At 39.4% G+C, this 26,526-nt stretch overlaps 1 long non-coding RNA gene across 2 annotated transcripts in view; it reads right to left on the bottom strand.

Moving 5' to 3' along the window:
• Positions 1-21,123, bottom strand: part of LOC118352096 (uncharacterized) — a 60,994-nt gene extending 39,871 nt beyond the window's left edge. The window contains exons 1-3 of one of the 2 annotated variants that reach the window (XR_004808639.2): positions 20,858-21,123; positions 19,369-19,433; positions 16,119-16,268 (exon numbers count right to left, since the gene is read on the bottom strand). This is a non-coding gene — a long non-coding RNA (uncharacterized LOC118352096). Of the gene's footprint in view, positions 1-16,118; positions 16,269-19,368; positions 19,434-19,735; positions 19,899-20,857 lie in introns of those variants that run through there. The other variant, XR_007405112.1, reaches the window with a different exon arrangement.
• Positions 21,124-26,526: the final 5,403 nt, after the last annotated feature.

Below are 26,526 nucleotides of genomic sequence, written 5' to 3'. Positions count from 1 at the left end.
AGAGAGAGAACACACACATGCAAGCAGGGGGGAGAGGGAGAGGGAGAGGGAGAATCTCAAGCAGACTCCCCATTGAGTGCTGAGCCCTGAGCCTACATGGGAACTCGATCCACAACCCTGAGATCATGACCCTGAGCTGCAATCAAGAGTCACACACTCAACTGACTGAGCCACCCAGGCAACCCCTAAACCCTTGCTTTTTAAAGGAAACATAATCCTGACATTTCTATCTCATTCACATTAGATTTAAGGAAGTATCTTTTTTAAGTGCAATGGGAACTGTGTGATGCCTGCCTTCTTGAGCATCTAGAAGGCTTCTTCTAGAAGACAAGTGTCTTCTTGGCAGCTTTTTTCATGAGCCCCTGCATGTCTTCTACTTCCCAAGTAGGAAGCAATATTTTCTCAGCCTATATTGGCTGCATGCGTGCGCGCGCACACACACACACACACACACACACACACACAATTTAGTGAACATCAAGGAAGTTTAGTCCTGAATTTCCGTTAATGCTTTCTCTCACACGCCTATTTGGGAGCACTGAAATTTGAGAATTTAAGAGTCTTAGTGTGCGCAAACAATTCATTTGTGTAACATCAATGAGCTCATACTCCAGCAAGTCACGTCACCAGGAAGCCACACATTTGAATTCCGTAGGTCACTGTGAGCCCCTTGTAGCAATCTGAGGATATGGGCTCTAGGGCCAGACTCCCTGCATTTGAATCCTACCTTAAACTCTTAAGTTGTAAATATTAAATGAGCTAAAGGTCTTTACCACAGTGCCTGGCTGTCACCGTTGAGTCCTCCTTAGCTGTCACCTCTAGGCTTTTGCATGCTTTTGGCACTCCTTTTGCCTTTCAATGTCCCTTGTGGAAAATACTCCTTTGTTAAATTCATGTGGGATGATTCAAGTTGGAAAACAAATCTCTCTCTCCTCATGAACAGATAGGCTTCTTTTAAGGAAGTAAATGGAAATGAACCACTGATTTTTAATTCTTTGCTCTGGCTGCCAGGAAGTTGGGGCTTATGTTCAATTGTGGTAACCATCCTGAGTTTAAGAATAATAGCTAAATAATAACTCTTGTTGAAAAAGACTAAAGCTAATGCTTAAGAGCATTTGTGAGTGGTCTTGTCTGATTATGTGCACTAGCTCCGGAAGGAGGGCTATTACTACTACTAAGTATACCTGAAATTAATAGGCAGGGTTTTTGGAACCACTTGCTTTATGCCTGTCCTGACCATGACCTATGGTATACTCTCCTGATGTAAACTAGATGAAAATATATTCTAATAGTGCTGATTTAGGCAGCTGTTAAAATTACACAGTAATTGTCCGTTCACACTGTGTTGAGTTACCGTGATGAATTTACTGCTATTGCAGAAGGAAAGAAACCAGCATTGATGAAACTAGGCCTTGATGAAGACTCATTAAGTCAAATAAACACAAGCAAAATACTCTGATGGACCATTTTCCTCTTTTGCCTATACTTCAGTGCTGTATAAAATATACAGCCAAGGTTTTCTGGGAAAGTTTCTGAGTCTCCACTTCCTCAGGAGCTTGCATATGAATATAAAGCAGATGAATGGCCAGGATCCTTGGCTGTACCCCAATAGTTACCAGGTACTCCAGACACCCCCAGCCAGAGGGCAGTCAAGAAGGGCTCACATTGGGATTATATATCCTGGATATTTCTGATGGGATGTATTTATAATTAATCATCTGAACAAGAATATCTTGGAGAGTGAAAGGGGGCACAATTAATAGCTTTTCCTGGGACCATAGGTATAAACATATTCTAGATAAGTCAGGATGTATGATCACCATGCCTCACTGGATAACATCAATGAAAACTGAGTAATTATGGCTCCTAGGGCACTGGGAAGGCTTTTGAGTTAAAATATTTCTGCATTGGGACACTTGGGTGGGTCAGTGATTGAGTGTCTGCCTTCGGCTCAGGTCATGACCCTGGGGTCCTGGGATCGAGTTCCACATCAGGCTCCCTGCTCAGTGGGCCATTTGCTTCTCCTTCTCCTTCTGCCATTCTTCCTGCTCATTCTCTCTCTCTCTCAAATAAATAAATAAAATCTTTAAAAAAAATGAAATGAGTTATCAAGCCATGAAGAGACATGGGAAACCCCAAATGCATATTATTAAGTGAAAGAAATCCATCTAAAAAGGCTATATATTGTTTATTTCCAACTACATGATGTGCTGGGAAAGGGAACATTTTAGAGACCATAGAAGGATCAGTTGTTGGCAAGAGTTAGGGAGGAGAGAAAGATGAATACATAGAGCACAGAAGATTTGTAGGGCAGTGAAACTATTTCATATAATACTACAATGGCGGGTACAGAAGCGTGTCATTACACATTTGTCAAAACCTATAGAATGTACGCCACTGAGAGTGAACCCTAATGTAAATTATGGACTTTAGGTGATAATGATGGGTCAGTGTGTGTTCATCAATTGTAACAAACGTAACATCTAGATGTCGAAGGTGGGGAGGCTGTGCGTATATGGTGGCAGGTGTGGGGTGTATAGGAAATCTCTGTACTTTCTGCTCAATATTGTTATGACCCGAAAACTGTTCTAAAAAAAAGAGAAGTCTATAAAAAAGAAGATAAATGAGGAGAAATACATACTGCCCATTGAATGATTTTACCAAATGATAAGCAGCAGTGACAGAGAAAGGAGATGCCAAGGTCAAAAATGACCAGCCTTAGCATTTTGCCTCTGCTGCCTCTACTAGTAGATGGGTCAGGAGATGTGGGAGGTGGATGCTTTGAGAGAAGTTAGGAAACTCATTTATTCGTTTTATACTGTCTGCCATACATTGTGGCCTCACCCAATTAAGAGGTTAGAAAACAGAACAAAACCAAAAACAGATGATAGGAACAATTGGGTGAGGATTATTAGCACCGTTATTTGGGTTTGTGGGAGGACTAGATCTCCTCTCTTGTCTGTAGGGTCTGGAGGTTGGCTCAGGGAGCTCCCCTTCCTGAGTATCCTCTGCAAAAGTACTTCTCCTGCCTTGATGACATATGCATTGGAGGAGTTTCTGGAAGAGATATTTAATAGCCTGTAATGATTTCTGAAGGAAATGAGACAGTGTTGCCAAAAACATCAGAGAACTAATAGTGTGGCAGCCTAAGCAGAAGGGTAAGGAATTGAGAAACAAAGAAGGAACTGAAATATCCTACTGGCTAAGGAAATCTAAGTCTGGGGCTTTGTCTGTGAGTTCCCAGGTAGCGGTGTTATTTCTCAAATGACTGTGATGAATTACTAATATACCGTAGAAACCATGTCGTCCTGACCATATGGGTCAAAGCTTCCTTTTAAAAACCCTGGCCCCAGATTCCCAGACACCTAGTATCTTAATGAAGATGAGCAGGAACTTTAACTTGTACACAGGGATGAATAATTTTCACATCATTTTCCGTGTGGCATCTTGCAGATGTACTTATTTTCTTTTTTTAAAAGTCACATGGAAGTTAAGCAGTCTCAAATATTTCTTGAAACATGTAAGCCACTGCTTCGGAATGGAAGTGCTCCTTTATGTATTATTTATTTGGAAAAGAATCTGCTTGTCCTAACTAAATTGCAAACTGGCACATAATACACATTTATTGGGGGTTAGAGGTATGTCTTTTATAACCTTATATCCCCAAAGAACCTAGCACAGAGCTCTGTACATTGTCAGCACTTAACAAATATTTGCTCAATCAATGCACAAAGGAATTAATACCAAACCCCAGTGGAGCTGGAAGGGACCCCAAGTGATCAGTGTACTTCCCCATCTGGAATGAGGTAAACAGACACGTGCACATGAAGGGTTCTTCCTTCCTGGATTTGCTTTTAATATGGGAACAACAGGGCCAGTCCCTCATTCTTGAGGATCCATGGGGGATTGGCAGTCACAAGCCAAGTTCCCAATTTACAGAGTGCTCCAAAACAGTTTGACATGGAGAAACTCTGTAAGGACAAAAGAGTTTCACTCATCAAAGGCTTTCAGCAGTCCCATCAGGCATTCAGAACAGCCCTTATTAAGTAACCATACAGGCGAGGCAACATAGGAGGTTCAAACAAAAATAAAATACGAGGAGATCAAAATCATGCCTTCTGAGAATTTGTACTCCCAACTGACATGCAGATCTATTAGACACACAGCCATTCCTTTTCCCATAAAGTTAACGAATGTAAGGCTAAACCAAAAGATTTTCTCAGTTTCATGGTTGGCCAAAGGGGGATTTTCTATAAGGTGAAGGGGACAAAATGAAAATACTCTACACACAGGTATCGTTAAAGAACTTACAGTGTGAGCCAGCAGTTCGTTTTGTTTCTTGACTTGTATAACCTGTGACTGATGACTGGTTAGTGACTAAGCAAGCCCAGAACACATGTAAGGAAATGATGATTATTTCTTATCAACAGAGATAAACGGGTCACTCTGATAGTAGTAATTAAGTGTGCTGTGTATTGGCACAACTCTAACTGAAAGTAGTATTTCTATGAAGGGATGTTGGGATTACTTGTAGTACATTCACTACCTGTAAGCAAGACTTTGGCCTTCTTCACCGCACGAGTGTTTCCGGGTCACACCATACACAATGCACCAGGTACTAGAGATAAAGAGATCAAGGACAGAGCAACCACCCTGTGGAAGAGGGTTTTGTACACAACATAAACCTCAGGGAACACAACCTAAGGGAAGCTGAGGAATTCAATTCTACAATGGGTTTTTTTCCCCTCTGAAAAGATAACACGTATATTGCTTCGTCTAACTGATTTCCTGCCTCCTGCCCCCACCCTCACTTCACCACAAACTGGGGTCAAATAGACCCATGATTCAGAGATGATGATGTCATGGTCTCCAACACGATGGCATTTTTTTTAAAAGAACCTTATGTGATGTAAGCCACAAGGCTCAAGTTTGCTCTAAGTCTGTATATTGGAAACTACAATTTTGTATGTCTTTCTCCTGATAAATTTTCATTATTTAATTACATGTAGCAGTACCTAATAGCTACACATTATTGATTACACCTCCTAATTGAGCCTTGTAAAAACTTACATGAATTTTTTTAATATAGCATATTGTGACTGAATTGAGATATTATGTACTGAGAGAGAGAACACTGATTTGTTCGGCAAGCACTGTCAGATTATGCCTTATTTACTTTCAGTATCACTTTTTTGTTCTTTCTCTTCTAGTTCAGGCCTTTTTTTTTTAAATATTTTATTTATTTTTTCATGAGAGACACACACAGAGAGAGAGAGAGGCAGAGACACAGGCAGAGGGAGAAACAGGCTCCAAATGCAGGAAGACTGACGTGGGACTCGATCCCGGGTCTCCAGGATCACACCCTGGGCTGAAGGCGGTGCTAAACCACTGAGCCACCCGGGCTGCCCCTAGTTCAGTCTTAAAACAACTGTTTTCTATCTTAGAAGTAACAGATATGGCAGAAAACTTACAAAACAAATACAAACAGGTATATAAGTCACCAGAAATCCTGCCACGCTGAGACAGGCTCCGTTATGTTTGGCAAGGTCTTACATTGTGGGGTTTTTTCCATGTATATTTAGTGTATGCTGTTTGACAAAAATTGAATGCATTATACTTATAGCTTTGCACTTATTTTTCTCATGTAACAGCATATTGGGGGCTGTCTTCTCATGTCAACAAAGATTCTATTTCATGACTGCCCAGCATCAAAGTGTGTAATTCTTAAACTGCTACATGCTGCCTTGCCGTGATCCAGTGGAAATAGAGCCCCTCAAGCCAAGGTTTTATGTAGACCAAGAAGCCATTCTTTGCATTCTCAGTAGAGGGTCCTCCCCTTCGGAATGTGGGGCTCGTGATGCTGAGCGTGTCCTTGACCTTCTGGGCAGGATGGAGAGCTCTTCTATTTTCTCAGGCCTCTGCCTGATAAGGGTGATCAAACAGCAAGATTCAAGATTTATTACTTGGGAATCTAGTTTATTTGCAGTTGTTTAGAGCTTTCATTTGTGCTCTGATCCCTTTATCTAGTTGCTGCCTTATTCTAGAAACTCACTAACTGAAAGCAATACCAATCAACAAAACCCAAAAGGCTTTAGTTTGCACCCTATTTCCAATTCTCAATCAGTTGCTTTTCTTATTTATTGTTTCTCTTCTTGTGCTATTGCTACTATAGTGATCAATATTTCATATTAGCCCAGTGCTTTATTTCTGTCAAATGCATCTAAAACATGCTCGTTAATTGTTTGTTTGTTTTTTTAAGATTTTATTTATTTATTCATGAGAGACAGAGAGAGAGAGGCAGAGACAGAGGCAGAGGGAGAAGCAGGCTCCATCTAGGGAGCCCCATGTGACACCCAATCCTGGATCCAGACAACCGCTGAGCCACTCAGGCATCCCCAGAGTATAGGTTTTAGAAGTCCTAGAAAAACCTAGGTAACTGAAAATGATCCATTATTTTCAAACCATGACAGAAAACAGTAATAATGGCAATAGCTATTATTGTATTCATACCAAGCCTGTTCTACTTAAGCACTTCTCAGATTTCATTTCGTTAACTTCCCAAAACCACTCTAAAAGACCAGTGCTATGGGGGAGCCTGGCTGGTTTAGTCAGTGGAGTATTTGACTTAGTCTTGGGTTGTGAGTTCAAGCCCCACGTTAAGTGTAGATATTACTTAAAAATAAAATCTTAAAAAAAAAAGACAGTGCAATTATAAGCCCCATTACACAGATGAGGAAAATACAAGTGAGAGTTTCTTAGAAGCCTAATTTTTGACCATTTTTGCTACCGTTCTCCTCTAAGAAACTCAGGATGAATCTTAATGGTGATTGTCCCTTTCTAAAAGCTAACAGCGATACTATTAATAGTAATATGAGTCATCATTCACAGGAGCATCTACCATGAGGAAGGTACTTTGTTATTGCTGATCTTCATGTGATAGATTGTATCTGTAGCCACAATAACATCTCCCTTCCTTCCACATGCTCTTCTGCATTGTGACCTTGCCATTACCCCATCAAGAGAACTTGATTTCTCCACCCCCTTCAATCTCTATGGATCCTATGACCGCTTTGATCAAAAGAATATGGCAGAAATGACACTGGTTTCAGGACCCAGGCCTTAAGAGCCTAGTTCCTTCTCAGAATCCTTATAGTTGGAAATCAGTCACTATTTAAAATGTGTGACTGCCTTGGGGCCACCATGCTGTGTCAAGCCCAAGGTATCTGTAGAGGCCCCAGAGAAGGGGTCAACAAACTATAGTCCATTGGCCAAATCTAGCCCACCTCCTTTTTTGTACGGCCTTAGAGCTAAGAATGGTTTTTACATTTTTTAATGGTCAGGGGAAAAAAAAATCAAAAGAATATTTTTTGATATGTAAAAGTATACATGAAGTTTAAATTTCAATGTCATAAAGTTTTATTGAAACACAGCCATGTTCATTTATTTACCTTGTCATCTATAGCTGGTTTCATGCTAAAAGAACAGAGTGGAATAGTTGTGACAGAGATCGTGTGACCCTCAAAGCCTAAGATGTTTACTCTCTGGCTTTTTATAGGAAAAGTCTGCCTACTTTCCACCCTAGAGGATGAGAAGGAAAGGCCAGGAAGGACTAAGGCACTGATACATTTGAGTGCATGTTTACCTCTGAGCCGTGCACTCAGACCTCCAGCCCCAGCCAACTCAGCTGATGCCACATGGAAGAGACAAATTACCCAGCTGAGCCCTCCCCCAATTCCTGAACTACAATACTGAAATTGAAATAAATGGCTCTTTTAAGGCAGTAAGTCTTGAAGGGTTTATTCCTTAGCAGTTGATAACTGAAACATCTCACAATCTATCCCTACTAAAATAGACATTATCCAAATATTTAGATGAGGAAACAGGCTCAGAAAGAGTAAATAACTCATTCAAGGTCATACAGTTGATAAATAGGGAACTGGGATTTCAAGTCCGGTCATTTTGCTTCCTATGTTTTATTTATGACACTAACCCTCAAATATTCAACGTTTTTTCTCCTCATTCCCCATGTCAATCTTCTTTCATTCAAGAAATGTTTTTTGAGAATTGTCACCACATGTAAGCACTGCCCTAAGCTTTATGGGGAAACAGATGAATTCAGGTAGAATCTGAAATTTTTACTTAATGTTTTACTGGCTGAGAAGACCAAGAGTTATAATAATATGATAATACATGAAATATTTCAAATTCAAATTCAGCACACTTATTCTGAAGCTCATGATCAATAGAATCCCATTCTAGGTAATCAAGCTTTCGGAAACGCTCTGTATTTTATTTTAATGTCACAGTTTTAAGACTTTTTTTATTTTTAAAGATTATATTTATTTATTCATGAGAGACACAGAGAGAAAGAGAGAGAGAGAGAGAGAGAGGCAGAGACACAGACAGAGGGAGAAGCAGGCTCCCTGTGAGGGGCCTGACATGGGACTCGATCCCGCGTCTCCAGGATCATGCCTTGGACCAAAGGCAGGCGCTAAACTGCTGAACCACCCAGGGATCCCCCAAGACTTTTTTTTAAAGAACAAGTCAGCAGTCAGCCCTAGATGACTTAAAAGCTCATTTCACTTACCCACAAGATTAGTTACTGTTAACTGGTTGTTTCTTCTTCTTTTTTTTTTAACTTCAGATTAACCATCTTCTTCCACGTTCAAAACATATGTAACCACACCTGAATAAAAGTTACCTAGTTGGAAACCATTAGGATTGTAAAGCAATGAAAGCAGGAAGCAGAAGCCTAGTGAAAATGCTTTTGAGGGACCCGGGTAAGGAATGTGAAGGGAAGTACTATAGGACATTCTAAGTTGCCAGTCTTTCTCTGAGGTCTTTAGTAGAAATACATCACTGATTGAAGTAAAGATACGCTAAAGGGCTAGGAGATATGCTAAGACTGAGGCCACCATGTGGGTAAAAGCCATTTCCTTGTTTATCAAGGACCTCTTTACTCCCCTACTTAAGTATGGCGTCCTCAAGGTAGAAATATGACACAGTCAGTGGTGCGTGAAACTGGCTTGTATCAGTTTAAAAATCAATTGTTAAATTTTCAGAAACTTGTGAGCCAGTTGGTTAATCTTTGGTAGCTTGAAATCCCTCATAGGAGGAAGATTTGTACCGTGGAATTTGGCAAATGCTACAAATGAGGGCTTCCCTGCCCCCTGTCCTGAAACTAAGTTTACCAGCACAGCCCTAAGACAGGGTCAATATGAAGGGTTAGCTGGTAGTGAGCAACCCTCTTCATATGGAGTTTATGACAAAATATTGGCAGGCAATCGTTGAAATTTTGCTTTAAATAATTTTTAGTGATGTGAGGAGAAAAAGCTTTAATCAAACTTTATCTCTAGTATAGTCTTAAGAGTTTTAAAGCATATGGCAATGTATTGAAAAAATTAGAAAATAGATCAAATATGTTCACAGTGGTTATATTTGGGTTGTGGATTTACAGGTGATTTTTGTCTTGTTCATTATAACTGTACAAGTATTCTACTGGAAATGGAGGTTAACTTTTTAATTTAATATGAAAATTAAGGCTCAGCGGTTGAGCATCTGCCTTCGGCTCAGAGTGTGATCCTAGAGTTCCAGGATCGAGTCCCACATTGGGCTCCCTGTGTGGGGTCTGCTTCTCCTTCTGCCTGTGTCTTTGCCTCTCTCTGTCTTTCATGAATAAATAAATAAAATCTTAAAAAAATAATAATATGAAAATTAAGAAACTATGTGCCTATGTATTAGTGCTTTTTTATTTTGTGTACTGAGGCAACTGAGGAAAGAGGTACAGGAAGAGAGAATGGAAGAGGAGGGCTTTCCCTTCCTTTCTTGTTCAGTCCTGTGAGAATGGGGGTGAAGAATAACCATCACAATGTGATGGGGCCAGTGTTCTGTTAGGAGTGGAGGTGGCAATAGGCAGAGAGGCAAAGGACAAATGAATAGCAAAAAGGCAGCAACTGTCTCAGAAGGAACACTAGAATAAGAATAAGAACGAACCAGAAGTTCTTTTTCCATATGCTAAATCCCATGGTGATTCAACTTCTTGGTCATCAATTTCTTCATCTCTAAAGTAAGTAGGTTACATTACAAAATGATCCACATATTTCTGGATATTCTCTGTGAGCCAGCTTTCAAGGTAGATGTGCGGCAGCAGGCAACTCAACTGACAAAGGAGAAGTAGTGCCAAGTAGACTCTGGAGGAGGAATGTTTGCTGGAGGGGAAGAAAGTGAATTTTGGCAAAGTGGCTGTTGGAAAGCGTCATTTAGTGGTGGTGCTAGAAGAAAACTTTGTCCCTAACTAAAAACTCAAAGGTATTATCAAAGCGGGATGTTGGGAACAGAAATAAGATTCCAATTTTATTTTATACATGGAAAACCTTTGCTCTCTCAGGTACACTTCTAACTTCTACAAAGCATTTCTGAATATGGTCTTCGTGACAAGATCCTTGATTGTGTGTTATAAGAAAGTCTGGGGTCTTCTAATATAGACTCTCAGTTTCTTGGAACACAATAGTTTCCATCTTGTAGCACTTTAGACACATCTCTTAAAAGTCTAGATCTTTTTATAAAATAGAAAAATCTTAAAAATACAATAGGATTTTCGCTGGTTGTTAGCTCTGATACTAGTTCAGTTAAATGGAAATAGAAACCAATAATTCAATATATTGCTTTATATGTGGGTTCTTTTAAAAAAAAAAAGACTTTATTTATTTATTCATGAGAGACACAGAGAGAGAGAGGCAGAGACACAGGCAGAGGGAGAAGCAGGCTCCATGCAGGGAGCCCCATGTGGGACTCGATCCCAGGACTCCAGGGTCACGCCCTGGGCTGAAGGCAGGCACTTAACCACTGAGCCACCCAGGGATCCCTATATGTGGGTTCTAATTATCTATGCAAAGTTACTGCTTATTTCTACATATTGTTTTAGGTCTTTTCTAGCTATTCTCAATCATCTTTGAAGAAAAAAGTCCCCCGATGTGATCAGATAGATGGTTCCAGCCAAGATATTTAGTAAGTTTTTATCTTTTCATATAACTTGATTCAAGACATGGCATGTGCATGCCTTCTCTTCAAGGAGCATTGTGGTTTTTAAACATCTTTATTAGTGGGCAGCCCTAGTGGCGCAGCAGTTTAGTGCCGCCTGCAGCCCGGGGTGTGATCCTGGGTACCCGAGATCGAGTCCCACATTGGGCTCTGTGCATGGGGCCTGCTTCTCCCTCTGCCTCTGTCTCTGCCTCTCTCTCACTCTCTGTGTCTATCATGAATAAATAAAATAAAATCTTAAAAAAATATATTAGTGAGCAACTCTCATATACATATATGAAGTGGAAGCTAGTTGGTGCTTTCTCTCTGTTTTAACTGTATTTTCGAAACACTCTAAGAAAAACATCAGTGTTGCTTGCCACGGAGTCCTCCTCCAAACAGGCCTGGATTAGTCTTCCCCAAGGCCATGGCCTTCTGTGCTATATGGGGCTGGGTGTCGAGGACGTGGACACATCTGTAACCAAACCAGTGAGCCACAGTGGGAGCCGAGATCCATTTCTCTGGAATGAGAGCCTCTCATTCCTTTGTTCTTGATATTTCCTGGCAACGTGTCCACAAGCACATGTTATTAACAGATGGTGGAAGGCATAATTGGGATTTTTATCATAACATATCCTCTATGCTTCCATCATGCACCAAAGAAGCAGAGATGTATGGGCTAGTTCACTCTATCACAGCAGGATTAAAAACATCTACTTCAAACCTCCAAAGGCTCTTATGACAGGCTCGACCGCTCAGTTAGATGTGGTTTTCCATCAGAAGTACAGAGCTCACTTCAGCAGACTCGTTCGTATCAGATTCCTTTTAAGATCAGCAGTTACTATGAGAAAGATCGGTTCCTCCAGAGCTGAGTTGACCCGGTAAGTTGAGGCATACATCTGTGCTGCAGAGCTGGAACCTGTGAGATTGGCAGAGAGCCCTGAACTTTGTATGGACAACTGTGCCTCAAAACCCGCACAGATGAAAAGATCTCCTTTGCTTAAACCCATAGTTATGTGCTGAGCAAGTTTAAGGAAAAAAAAAAAAAGCAGGAGGAAGTATGGAAAAGAACTTATCCAAAGACGCTGTGAGGATTAATTTCAATTTTTTGTTGTTGATGTTCAAATCTAGCATGTGCCTTCTCGATTCAAAAATCAAGATTGTTGAGGTCTGCTCTCTCTATATATACAGCGTGTGTTTCCTTAGAGAAAGTTAATTCCTTCATGATTTATGGGTTTCTAAAGAAGTACTGTCCATAATGTTCGTAAAGTCTCTTGTGCATTTATGTGGCTTGCATCATCCAAAGAATTTGAGAGGTTTTGTTCAAAGTATCTGCTGGTTGGGAATATTCCACATTTCATCCAAGATGATTAAAATTGCAAGACTGTCCTCTGGCAGATGCCTGAGCATTGCAATCAGTGAAGTTTATATTTGGAGGTCAGAAGCATAGCAAAAGAAGTACCTCAAAAGGCTTGAAATCTAAGATGGCAGTGGTTATTCTGGAACTGTTTCTGGAATCAGGCAGCTTGGTTCAAATCGGATTCTTTGTCCTATCAGCTAAGTGACATTGATCAAAACACTTGACTTCTTAAATCTTGATTTCCTTATTTACAAGTGCGCATGAAAATATTACCTATCTCTCAGGGTTATTGTAAAGATGAAATGAAATAATATATGAAAAGTACCTAGCATAGTCCCTGGTGCATAAACTGTGTTCAACAAACATTAGCTATTATTCTTCATACAGTGATAAACAGGGCCGGGTACATAATTTTCAGACACAAAGGCAAAGTGAAAACGTGGGGTCACTTATTCAAAGGAAAAGAAAAAAATGCTATTAGAGTATTAAAATATGTAGCTTTCTCTTTTATCCCATGCCCTCTCTCTCAACTTGCATGTTCTTGTTTTGTTTAACTAATAGACTTTTTTAAAGCAGTTTTAGGGTTATGGAAAAATCAAGCAGAAATACAGAGTTTCTATATATCCCTTGTCCCAGCCCCGAGGTTTCCTTTATATTAACATCTTGCATTAGTGTGGTACATATATTTTAATTAAGAAACCGATATTGAGGGCAGCCCCGGTGGCTCAGCGGTTTAGCGCCGCCTTCAGTCCAGGGCGTGATCCTGGAAACCGGGGATGGAGTCCCACATTGGGCTCCCTGCATGGAGCCTCCTTCTCCCTCTGCCTGTGTCTCTGCTTCTCTCTCTGTGTGTCTCTCAGGAATAAATAAATAAAATCTTAAAAAAAGAAAGATACCAATATTGATACATAATTCTAAGACTATAATTCACATTAGAGTTCACTCTAATTATTTGTCCACTCATTTGGATAATCATCTAGGAGTGCAATAGCTGGATCATTCTGGAAGGCTGTGTTTGCCTTTGTAAGAAACTGTAAAATTGTCTTCAGAAGTGGCTGAACTATTTTGCACTTTCGCCAGCAATGAAAGAGAGTTCCTGTTGCTCTTACATACTTGCCAGCATTTCATGTTGCTAGTGTTCTGGATTTTAGCCATACCAGCTTAGGTATGCGGTGGTATCTCACTGTTTTAATTTATGATTTACTAATGATATATGATGTTGAGCATTTTTTCACGTGCTCATTTGCCATTTGTATGTCTTTGGTGAGGTGTCTGTTCTGATCTTGTGCCCACTTCTTAATTAGCTTGTTTTCTTATTGTTGAGTTTTAAGAGTTCTTTATATATTTTGGACACAACTCCTTTCTCAGAAATGTCTTTTGCAGATACTCCCTCCTAGTCTGTGGCTTATCTTTTCATTCTCTTAATGGTGTCTTTTACAGAGCAGAAGTTTCTAATTTTAATAAAATCTAACATCAATCTTTTTTCTTTTAAGGATCATGCTTTTGGTGTTGTATCTTAAAAACTCAGCCAAACCCGAGGTCACCTAGTATGAAATAATAAAAGATATATGCATTGGCCTCTGTCCCCATTCCTGACACAGAGCTCCTAAAACCCACGTAATTGTCTTAAGTTATAAGAGAGAATACTAGGAGCAACTTTTGTTCTAATATTTGATTTTTGATTAGAACTCCTAATTCCCTGGAAATTTCCTGGGTAATAGGAGCATCTTGTGTTCTAATGAGGCAACTCTTGGTTGGCTCCTGCACAGCTTCAGGATGGAGGCTGGTCACCAGAAAGACCAAGCCATGATTAGAAGTTTAGAACTTTCAGCCCCATTCCCCATCCTCCAGGAAGCAGAGAGGGGCCAGAGATTGAGTTAATGATTGATCATACTACATAAGGAAGCCTCCATAATAATCCCCAAAGTATGGAGTTCAGAGAGCTTCTGGGTTGGTGAACACATCCATGTGCTTGGGAGGGTAGTGCATCCCAACTCCATGAGAACAGAAGCTCCTGCATTTGAGACCCTTTAATATACCTTGCCCTACACTTCTCTTCCATCTGGGCATACCTCTGTATCTTTTATTATATCCTTTTATAGTATATCAGTAAATGTAAGTAGAAATTTCCCTGAGTTCTGTGAGTCATTCTAGCAAATTATTGAACCCAAGATGGGGATTGTAGGAATTTCAATTCATAGCTGGTCAGTCAGAAACACAGGTGACAACCTGGGACTTTTGTTTAGCCTCTGAAGTTGAGGGGGAATGCAGTTCGGTCTCCAGGTAAATAGTGTCAAAACTGAGTTACTATGTGGGACACCTGCTGCTGTCAGAAAATTGCTTGAGGCGTGGAAAACCCACATATTTTGTGTGAGAAGTGAAGTTCATTGCAGGAGGAGTGTGAGAATAAAGGAGAAACTAGGGGAGATTTTTCCATACACCTAGATTTTCTACTGCATTAACTTCTAGAAGTTCTATAGTTGTGTATTTTACATTTAGGTCTATGATTCATTTTGAGTTAATTTTTGTGAAAAGTTGGTCAAGATCTAGATTCTTTTGGTGGGGGTGGGGGGTATATAGGTGTCCAGTTGTTCTAGTACTATTTATTGAAAAGACTATCTTTTTTCCAGTGAATTACCTTAGCTTTGTCAAGGATTGGTTAACTATATTTGTGTGGGTCTATTTCTGCACTTCTTACTCTGTTCCATTTTTCTATTTGTCTATTCTTTCACCGATATCTTACAGTCTTGATAACATAGATTTATAGCAACTCTTGAAGTTGTATAGTGCCAGTCCTTTGTTCTTCAATGTTCTTCTGCAGTGTTATGTTGGCCATTCTAGGTCTTTGCCCTTCTCATAATTATGTTGACTGCTCTAGGTCTTTTGCCTCTCTCTATAAACTTAAGAATCTTTTTGTCAATAAAAAAAAAAAATCAGTTTGTCAATCACCACAACTTGCTAGGACTTTTGCTGGGAGTGCATTGAAGCTACAGATCAAGTTAGGAAGAATTAACATTTTAACAGTGAGCTTTCTCATCCATGAACATGGAATAATCTCTATTTATTTAGATCTACTTAGATTTCTTTCATGAGAGTGTTATAGTTTCCCTCCTATAGATCTTATACATATTTTATTAGCTTTATACAAGTATACCATGTCATAACATTTATTTGCTATCTAATGCTGTTCTAAAAAAATAAAATTTCATCCTAAATTTTATCATTCATTTTATATCATGTAAAGCCAGTTTTAAATGCAACTAGGAGAACAGTTAAGTCATATGTAGAATTACCAAAATTATACAATTTGTATTTCATAGCTTGCGCATGCATATGTATTTTTGTTCTTGCCAGAACAGTGGAAAAGTTGTACAAAATTAGTTCCACTGCTTTAATTGAACTTCTTGATACTCACACATTCTACCAACACTTTTTTGCCTTCAGCTTACTCTTAAACAAGGAATGGCTGCAAAGAGAAAGACTCCTGGGTTGCCCGACCTTTACCTCTCCTTCTCTGTCATCATTTTCAGCATAAGCAGTTGGCTAACATAGAGAAATGATATGAGTAACAAAGAATATGTTCGTATTCCTTGATCATTCATTCATGTATCTTAGAGAACCATTGTCTTCTTTCTGAGTTTGAAGCAAGTTCTAGTTTGAATAGAAAGCTTGGCCTCTCAGAGCTGTCAGCACTCTTGCTTACTCAGTAGTAGACATAACATACTTGCTTTGTACTTACATGGGTCTTGATGTACTCTCGGGCATTGTGGGTTCACTGGGCTTCTGTGTCAGTGGGCATCTTGAAGGCAATGGAAATGGGGTGGCAAGGAACAGCAGCAGTGAACATGCATATTCCATGTATCTCTTCTGTTTATGTGCACCCATTGGACTTCATGTACAAAATGCAAGTTCAAAAATGAAATTATTAAGAATTTCAATGTGGAGCGGCATAGCATTAAACCAAGCACAGGGCTTTCTGAAAGTGGGGCCCAGAGCATACACAGAGTATGTCCATGAGGCCAGCCCTGCTGATAGCTAAGAAGCACTGGAGATATAAGGCAGAGCAGCTGATCAAAAACTAGGCTCCAAAAATATAAAGTGACTGGCCATGGTCACATAGGCATGTAGTAGGATGGGAACTCCTCTTTTCATTTAAGGAGCATTGTTGAAATTCATTATGTGATACTATTTCAAACTTCTTATTCACTGGATTTCAGGTCCCCTGGCTTACAAATTTTATTGAGCTTGACTTGATACTTCTGCAAACATATAGATTTATATACTGGGAGTCCACGCTGAAACTCAAAGCAGCTATGACTGTCATAGACAGAGCAATACCTAAATCAAGACTAGTTGTAACAATAGGTTTTTAGTATTAGGCATTGATCTATTAGAAAATAGAAGAAGAAACCTATTTCTTCATGGAAGAGAAGAATGTCTGGTTTGTGTATGTTCTTGGCAGCAGTTTTAGCCATCTGACCCAAGCTCAGATTCAGAGAGAATATGAGATTCAAAAGAGACCTCAGAGATAAACTTACCCAGAGGCTTTTAAACTGTGCTCTGTGGAAACAAGGATCCTATAGAAGTGCTTTAGGAGATCCACAAGCATTTGACTGAATTTATTTGTAGTTCTTTCAAAAACTAAGTTAGAAAATCATGATACTCAAATGTAGATCAAAGGTTGAAGCAATAGAGATCACAGACTGATCTCTTTAATTTCTCATGAAGAAATATTATATATTTCAATTTATAAATAAATTAGGTATGCCCCTCCTACCTGCTCTTTGTATTGGAAGCCATGTGAGACTTTATTTTATTGAAGGAGAGTCCCTTGAATAAAAGTAAAGTGTGAAAAACATTGGCCATCCTCCTCCATCTAAACCTCTTAGAACAGTGGCTGAATTCACAATAGGTACTCAACAAATATTAGCTATTATTATTTCCTACAGATGGATAGATGGAGTCCCATGTTGACCAAGTGGCTTATATAACACATCCAGATACTTAGCAGTAAAGCCAGAATACCAGCCTGTGTGCTAATTCCTTTTCATGCCATCCAATTGCCTCCAGGTCCAATCCCATCCCCAACATAGCAGCTAAAATTTTAAGTCTGGCAGGCATAAACTGTCTCTACTGTTTTTTGACTCTACCCTCTTCTTGGTCTTGGGCCACACTTGAGAAATAGAGGAAGAGAAGAAGAGGAAGAGGAGGAAAAGGAATAAGAATGAGATGAGGAGGAAGGAGGAAAAGGAGAAGAAAGGAGGAGAGGGGAAGTGAGAGGACTTTTTAAAAATAAGTTTGCTTATCTCAAGGAGGTCAAAGGATGACTTAAAAAGAGTCCCAGTTTCAATCAAAACCTGAGCAAATTATTTTATAAATATCAGCAAACTAATTCTATAATTTATATGGTGGGACAAGAGACCCAGAGCAGCCAACATAATATTGAAGGAGAAGAATATAGAAGACTGATACTACCCAACTTCAAGACTTACTGTAAAGCAACAGTAATCAAGACAGTGTGATGCTTGCAAGAGAATTAACAAAGAGGCCAGGAGAACAGAATAGAGAGCCTTGAAATAGGCCCACATAAATACAGTCAGCTGATCTTTGACAAGGGAGCAAAAGCAATACAATGGAACAAAGATAGTCTCTTCAACAAATGGTGCTGGAAAAACTAGACATCCACATGCAAAAAAAAAAAAAAAAAGAGCAAGAATGTAAACACAAACCTTACACCCTTCACAAAAATTCAAATGGTCCAAATGGAAAATGGAAAACTATAAGTCGGCATAGCAGAAAACCTAGATGACTTTGAGTTTGACAATGGGTTTTTAGGTACAGCACCAAAGACACAGTCTATGAAAGAAATAACTAATAAGCTGGGCTTCATTAAAATTAAAAAAACCCTGCTCTGTGAAAGACATTATTAATAGAATGGAAAGACAAGCCATAGAATACCAGAAAAAATTTTGCAAAAGGCACATCCAATAAAGAATTGCTATCCCAAATATACAAAGAACTCTCAAAACTCAACAATAAGAAAAGAAAAAACCTGGTTTAAAATGGGCCAAAGGCCTTAACAGACACCTCACCAAAGAGTATATGCAGATGGCAAAGAAGCATACGAAAAGATGCCACACACCATACAATCCAGCAAACACGCTCCTTGGCATTTACCCAAAAGAGTTGAAAATTTACATCTATACGAAAACCTACACAAAGATGTTTATAACAGATTTATTCACAATCACCCAAACTTGGAAGCAATCAAGGTGTCCTCCAGCAGCAAGTGAATGGATAAATTAATTGAAGTACTTTCAAAGAATGGAATATTATTCAGCACTAAAAAGAAATGAGCTATGAAGCCATGAAAAGACATGGAGAAATATTAAATGCATATTGCTAAGGGAAAGAAGCCAGCCTGAAAGGGCTACATACCATATCATTCCAACTATATGACATTCTAGAAAAGGTAAAACCGTAGCGACAATATAAATATTATTGGTTGCTGAAAGGGGTGGTGGGGGTAGGATAGGAAGATTAACAGGCAAAGTACAGAGGATTTTCAGGGCTGTGAAAATACTCTGCATGATATGACAAGGACAGATATATATCATACATTTATCTAAATTCATAGAATGTATAACACCAAGAGGGAAGCCTAATGCAAAACACAGACTTTGAGTCATTATGATGTGTCAGTGTAGTTCATCCTTGGTAAAAAAATGTACCATTCTGGTGAGTCATATGGTACATTTTGATAATGTATAGTAGGGGATATATGCATGCGTGGGAGCACGGAGTATATGGGAAATCTACCTCCTTCTTAACTCTCCTGTAAACGTAAAAGTGCTCTTTAGAAGGATTTTTTTTAAATATTAAAACAAACAAACAAACAAACAAACTCCAGGCAGGATAGGAGAGACAGAAGGTTGTGATGGAATTCTGTCTGCTCTCAGAAACTTAGCAACGAATCCCTGAACACTTACTGTATGAAGGATACTGTAGTAGGTTTTATAGGCTTTCAAAAAAAGTTGTCTTCAGAGCTTAAAATCTGGTTTCAGAGATAAGACAAAAATATATGAAAAGTTAGGTAAAAAGGAAAGATATGAGTAACTTTCAAAACTAGGAGTTCGGCAAATGGCATTAAATGAAAATCATTTACAGAAGAATTAAAACACTATCTCCTCAAGCCCTATAACATCTCAAGCTTAGTAATGCTCCACCCAAAACATTAAAACATACTCTCTGTCCCCCACCAAATTCCTGACACGAGGAGGCAGCCAAAATAGAGTAACGGGCAAAAGCATGCACTTTGGAGCAAAGCTGCCCTGGGTTAAATCCTGACCCTCTAACCTGCTGTCTGGGTGAGCCTGAGCAAGTTACCCAACTTCTCTGTGCCTTGATAACCTCAGCTGTTGACGGTAATCATATCCCCATCCAAGAGCTGTGAGGACTCCGTGAAAGGCACTTTGGATAGCACCTGGCGCACAGTAAGGCTTCAGTACATTTTAGTAATTACCACATTGTCCACTCTTATTTCCGTCATGAGAATTTGGAATCAAAGAAATACTTAGAGTGCTCTGGTGTTCCTTCCATGAGGTCACCTGTGCTGTGATTTTTCTCTCTAATACAGTTCCTGCTCTGCAGTTACTGACTGCGTAAGCTGTGATAAGGAAAAATATCTCCTGTATGGGTAAAGACACTTCCAAGAAATCAACCAGGTGGGGCGCCTGCGTGGCTCAACCGGTTAAAGCATCTGCCTTGGGCTCAGGTCATGATCCCAGTGTCCTGGGATAGAGCCCTGCATCTGGCTCCCTCTTCAGTGGGGAGCCTGCTTCTCCCTCTCCCTCTGCCCCTACTCCCTCGTTCGTTGCTCACTCTCTCTCTCTCAAAATAAATAAATAAAATCTTTTTTTTTAAAGGAAGAAATCAACTAGGGACTGACTGAATCTGGCCTTTGAAGACAATGACCTGTGATTTTAAGAGAGAGGGGAAGGGTAGAGATACTGTTACAGTTTTAAGGTGCTATGGAAAAACCAATGGCAGTTATTGAGAACACCAGGCTCTGGGAATGCGGCTTGAAGGAAATCAGTCCTGGCTTGCAGACCCTGAGAGAAAGGTTACATTTTTTTGTCATCACTCAAGGGCCTTGGCTGACAGAGCAGCTGCCATCTTGAGCATAGCTGACCTCTGTGCCAGAGAGAACAGAGTGCTCTGAAGACTCTCAAAACAGCAATTAAATGCTCTGATTTATTTCATTTTCTTCAACTTGTTTGTCAGAAATATTCACATGGCCTGAGCCAACTAAAAAGGGCTGGGAAAATGCAATCTGACCATGTGTCAGATTGTGGAGAGTTAGAAATACCTGGTGAAGAATTCTTTCGGTAAAAGCTGGTGAAAATATAAATATTTTATATTATAAATATAAATATAGACTTGGCGTAGATTAGAGAAAACAAAACAAAACAGAAACACCTTCTTGATTTTCCAGCAAGTAGAGTTCCTTGGTTGATCTTCTTAATATATTCTTAATGTAGGATCCATAGTCAGTGGAAATTTTCTGGCCTCGGTTGAAGCTAGTGAGTGCAGCTGACAGGGAATGAGTTTGAACTAGGCTAGAAGTGACCAGGTAATTGATTCACAATTTGCTGCTTATCTTATTAATCGTCAGGCCAAAGCACTTCTTTATCTATGAGGGATGATTCTTTACCTCATCCCCAGCACCCCGGCAGGAAGCCCATGGAATCTTGCTGGTTTATGGCAACCGTATATTCTGAATTCTCCGTGACAATACTGATTTTAAACGTTCCATGCATTTTCCTCCTAATGACATTTGTATTTGTCAGACCACAGTTCCTAAATTTTGGTCAGAAATGTGGGATGCCTGGGTGGCTCAGCGGTTGAGCGTCTGCCTTCGGCTCAGGACGTGATCCTGGAGTCCTGGGATTGAGTCCCACATCCAGCTCCCTGCATAGGGCCTGTTTCTCCTTCTGTCTATGTCTCTGCCTCTCTCTGTGTGTCTCTCATGAATAAATAAATAAAATCTTAAAAAAAAAAAATGTGGTCTCCCTTTCAGAGGTCCAGAGAACCAGTTGTTTAGAGCCTGGAAGGCAGGGAAGAGCCCACAGCGTCCATGAAGGAATGAATGAACTTCTGGTATCACCTTCCAACTCTACACACTGTGGCACCACACACAAATTTGAAATATCCAGAAATCCCACTTTTGATAGCTTAGAGTCATTTATACAGCCTGTTGGGAGGGTGTTCTCCAAGCACTCTTTTTACCTTCCTTCAAGAGATACTTAACTAGTGGTCCCCTTCATGCAACGGACTCCATCTTCTATACACTGATTAAGTCTTGTCTGAAATCACACTGTATCACACAGTATCACACTGAGGTTGTTCTTGATGTAATTGTCTTTCTAGACTGAACGCCTTCAAAGTAGGGCAGAGATAAACACATGAATAAATGTGTTAACAAACTAAAGACCCAAATCCCTTTTAAAAGGTTTAAAAGTATGATTAAAATGTCATTTAAAAATCTACATGGCAAAGAAGAACAACTCAAGAAATGCTCGAATTAATGAATTTGTGTTTTACATATGCTTTTTTGAAGACTTCTTATTTTCTACCTGCATGTTAAAGTGATTGTTGCAAAGAACACAGACTGATGAAATGAATAACCCAGCAAGCAAAGAGGTCTTTAGGGTGGGTTTTGCCCCTCCTCTGCTACACTTGGTTGCTTGCCTGCCCATAGTTTTTAGTAGGAGTGGTGAGTGATTTGCCCAAATTCAGCCGTCTCTAACCTGCTCCCTCTTGTGGTCGGTGTGAGATTTTTTTTTTTTTTAGGTGGCTGGTTTGGGTTTCCTTCCCTTTGTGGCTTTCAGTCCTTGAGCACCATGTTCTGACTTAGAGATACAATCATTCACAGATAAAAACAAAATTCAAAACCCAATACTTTGATATCAGACAGATATTTTAATAGTAGACTTAGTCTAATGTGAACACAGGAAGAGCTAAGGAGCCAGTCCCTTTACTTCTGATCTTTTCCTTTCCTGACCAGCAACTTTGCCTTTTGCAAGAACCAGCAAAGGGTCAATCCAGAAAGATGATTTCTTGCTCTCTGGGTTTTGGGCTTCACCCTGTGGCATCCTCTAGCAAGAGACCTATCCTCTGTATGTCTGCTTACTGAGTAGCCATTCCCATAGACCGTGAACACCTTGTGGCCGGGGTGAGGGTGCAGGAACTGCATCTTGCATCTCTTTTTTCCAAAATATCTTTAGCACCAGCTATGGAATAGTTGTTCAATAAGTATTTGTTGAAACAAACAAGTGGTTCTTGCCACTAAAAACTTCGAGCAAATGGTATAATGGCTCAAGTCTCAATTTCGCATTTATACATTTAGGGACTTTGAACTTTAAGTCCCTAAAGAGCCTGGCATTATTTTCTCATCAAAATGTTCTGTAAGAATTGTTCCCTTTTTAGCCTTCAGGTTCTTCTTTGTGGAGGCTTCTGAAGACCTTTTTGGTTCTATAGGGTCAGGTGTTGTATGTCATGGTATGTTAATATTGGAGATGGAAATGGAAAATAGCCCTGTAATTATTAGCTAAGGATGGAACCAAAGAGAGTTCTTTATGGTATAAGTAATTGTACATGAATAATTCTTTTTCAAAGAAAAACATCTATTCCGTGAAGAGGTCAAGGAAATTCATATTTACATATTTTTCAATTTGAAGACATACCAGCTCATGGAAAGTTCTAGAAATATTTCTTCCCCTTGATTTGGAGCTCTCTTTAGTCAATTTTCTCAACATATCAAGTTTTAATGACATTTGACTCAAGAACCACAAAGCATTATTTAGTAAATACTCAGTTTGTGTTCAAGACCTTTGAGGATAATAAAAATGTGAAGAAAGGATTTACTAAGTTTCCTCCACCAAGTTTTAAATTTCTACATTGACACAGTGGCCGAACATTGAAAAATGTGTATGTTTGTGATTGTAAGAACATTAACCACTTATACAGACTCTGCCATTAAAAAAAAAAAAAAGACTATCCACACCATCCAAGATCTAGAAGACATTAGAAAGGGTGTTATACAAGTTTGGCAGTAAAACCAAATGAGAATTCACTGTCTCATTCATCTCTGTTTTTATTTCGTGAGATTCTAGGTCTGTCTGTGTCAGAGCGGGGTGCTCTCAGAGTCCTGAAACTTGGGTTCTCCAGAAAGTAGGAAGCCTCAGGAGGAGGAATCCTTTGGAGAGACAGTCTCTAAGAATGGAGGTAAAAAATCTTTTCAAGCTAAACTAAATTTGGACGCCGATGGATAGAAATGGATCTTTTTGATGAACTAATTTAGGACAGGAGAAATCTCCAATCAGTCCGAAAATAGAATCTTGAGTGAAGAGAAGAAAAATAAATTTTTTAGATAAGAGAATCTTTGTTGTTAATCAGGGGTTGGGTTTGTTTTGTTTTGTTTTGTCTTAGGAAAAGCCTCACTGCTAGCTTGTAAAGGTAGACTGTTAGGCTATAAAGAACTGCAGTTTGAAATGTAAATTAGCCCCATAATGAGGCCTGTATTTACCTTTACTGCAGTCTTTCCAGGAATGTAGGTACAGGTAAATCCGTGTGGACAAGATTACATTTCCTTCTGGCAGGCTGGCTGGGGAAGGTTAACGCCATTAAAATCATGAGGGCCTTTTCTACTATGAGTATTTTATTTTTGCTAGATAAGAAATGTAGGAAAAAAACATTACCATGTATCTAAGGATGATCACAAGGAGTGATCTCAGATCTATTTTTCCTTGGGAATTTCTAATAAATTGGATTCATATTGGTTTTGAGTTCTGATAAATAGTAAAGTTCATTAACTTTCTGATAGCAAAGATCTGTTTCTTTAGGAATGCATATGTATTTCTTTTTTGTCTGTTCCTAGGCAAATAGCTGTATATTCATTTACCAGAGCCATTAGTGGTTTTTAAAGGTGTTGGGATTTAACAGAGTGTGGCACACAGGAGACACTCAAATATTTGTTGACTGATTGTTAACAGATATCAATTTGGAGGATATAATAAAAATTCCGCTTGGGTTATAACAGGTTTTGATAAATAAATAAAATCTTAAAAAATAAATTATTTTGAGAGAGAATGCACGAATGCATGAAGAGAGGAGGGGCAAAGGGAGAGGGAGAAGCAGACTTCCAGCTGAGCAGGGAACCCGATGCAGACTTGACCCGTGGACCCCTGGATCATGACCTGAACTGAAGGAAGACACTCCACCAGCTGAGCCACCCAGGCGCCCCTCCATATAATTTATCTTAATCACAATTTTACCCGAAGTTTTCATTTGTCTTCCTTCATTTGGATTTCCTGATCTCTGAAAAATAATTTTAAGTCATCAAAAAAGTCACCTCTAAAACGTCTAGAATATTGTGCTGTCTGGGATTTGCTTCAAAACAAGCTGGCAGAAGGCAGGGAGTGGGAAGAGTGGAGATGAATGAGATTGGCCACTAGTTGACAGTTACTGAGTTGAGCGACACTATTCTTTCTACTTTTGTATGTATCTGAAAAATGTTCAATATAGAAGGTTTTAAATAAAGACTGGTAAGGCAAAGATAAGGACCTGTGTAATACAGTTCCTTGTCTTTCCCAAGCAGTTTTTGCCCTTCTGGGTACCTTACTGCAAAGGCAGATGGGGATGGGAGGGGCGTCTCTAGGATCCAACTCTTTGATAGCATTGTTTATCTCCCTAGCCCTAGGCCTCCTCTTGAATTTCTGGGCAGAAAGAAAGCCTTCTAGAACCTTCCCAAGATTTATGGCTGAACAGCTTAACTTTTAGTTCCCTTTACCTTCTTTCCTGGACTGGAGAGAAATGACCCTTAGGTTCAGCAATCCGTGGGGCGGGTGTGGCAAGGAGATGGTCCTCCACTGAGAATAAGATAATGTCAGCATTCCCGCCTGAGGAAGGGGCTGCAAAGATGTGTTTTCCTGTGGCCTCAAGGTACGCTCTGAACAGCTCAAGTCAGCTCTTACTGACTGGGCTAGGTTTTCATGAATTATTTTGGTAATCAAATTGGCAACTTTTCTTAGCCTTTGAAGAAAGCAAACGCGTCTAACTTTATATAGCTGCTAGAGGAAAGGCAAGATTCTCAGGTATTCAATTAGGGTGCCTTAACCAAATTGTATTGTGTCCCATCAGCATGGACTGCCACCATACTGACCATCTAACTTGTGAATCTTTTTTGATCATATACACTTTACTAGTAATAGGTTTCAATGAAGGAGAGAAGAAATTCAAAGGTTGTCTTTGCTGTTGTCTTGTGAGATTTTCTCACCCCCCTCCAGTCTGTTCACTTGGCTTGCATAATAATCAAACCAGTATTAGTTTTAATCTTTTTCTCCCATTAACAAGTGCTCAAATTTACATATAATACAATGAAATCCAATATATTTCTAAGACGTCCACTCCAGACAGTGTAGAAGGAAACCTACATTTGTAACACTACAATGATGCAAAAATTGGTTTTGTTCAACTTGAAATAGTTAAATATTGGCTGATAGAATTGGGGAATTTTTAGAGGTTGGAAGATTTTTTAAAAAGCCCCTGGAGATTATTCTCGCTGAAATTTATACAGTAGTTACTGAGGTCACAAAAAGCAAAGGTACTTGTTCACTGTCATAGGTCCCTTTCTAGAAAACTCAAGTTGCTTTTCCTCTCTGAAGAGCATTATTATAGGGCTTGACAAGAGATACACTGAGCACTCCATAGTTCAAAAGTTAGGGCCCTATAGGAGCTACAGCAGGATAGAAAAATGAAATTGATACTGTCCTGGGTTTAGTTCATGTAAGACACATGCCATGACTCTTGAGCGTTAGAGGTCTCTGGGAGACAATGTCATATTTCTATTATAGAATAAGAAGAAAGAAAAGTCACCCACGAAAGGATCCATTTCAAGAATCCAGTTAATGTGCATTTGAGAAATCAAAATATCCTTTTCATATCAAAGAAAATAATTACTGGTAAGGTCCATTTTGTGGATGTCTGCTTTTAACAATACTTTCGTTAGAGAATAGTCACACCAAAAAACTGAGAAGAGATTCAACCTCAAATAAAATATTCTTTATGCATCATACTGATAAGGCAGA

Source organism: Canis lupus, chromosome 23, assembly GCF_003254725.2.
Source record: "Canis lupus dingo isolate Sandy chromosome 23, ASM325472v2, whole genome shotgun sequence".
NCBI lineage: Eukaryota > Metazoa > Chordata > Mammalia > Carnivora > Canidae > Canis > Canis lupus.
This window is presented reverse-complemented; position numbering and strand designations above follow the sequence as displayed.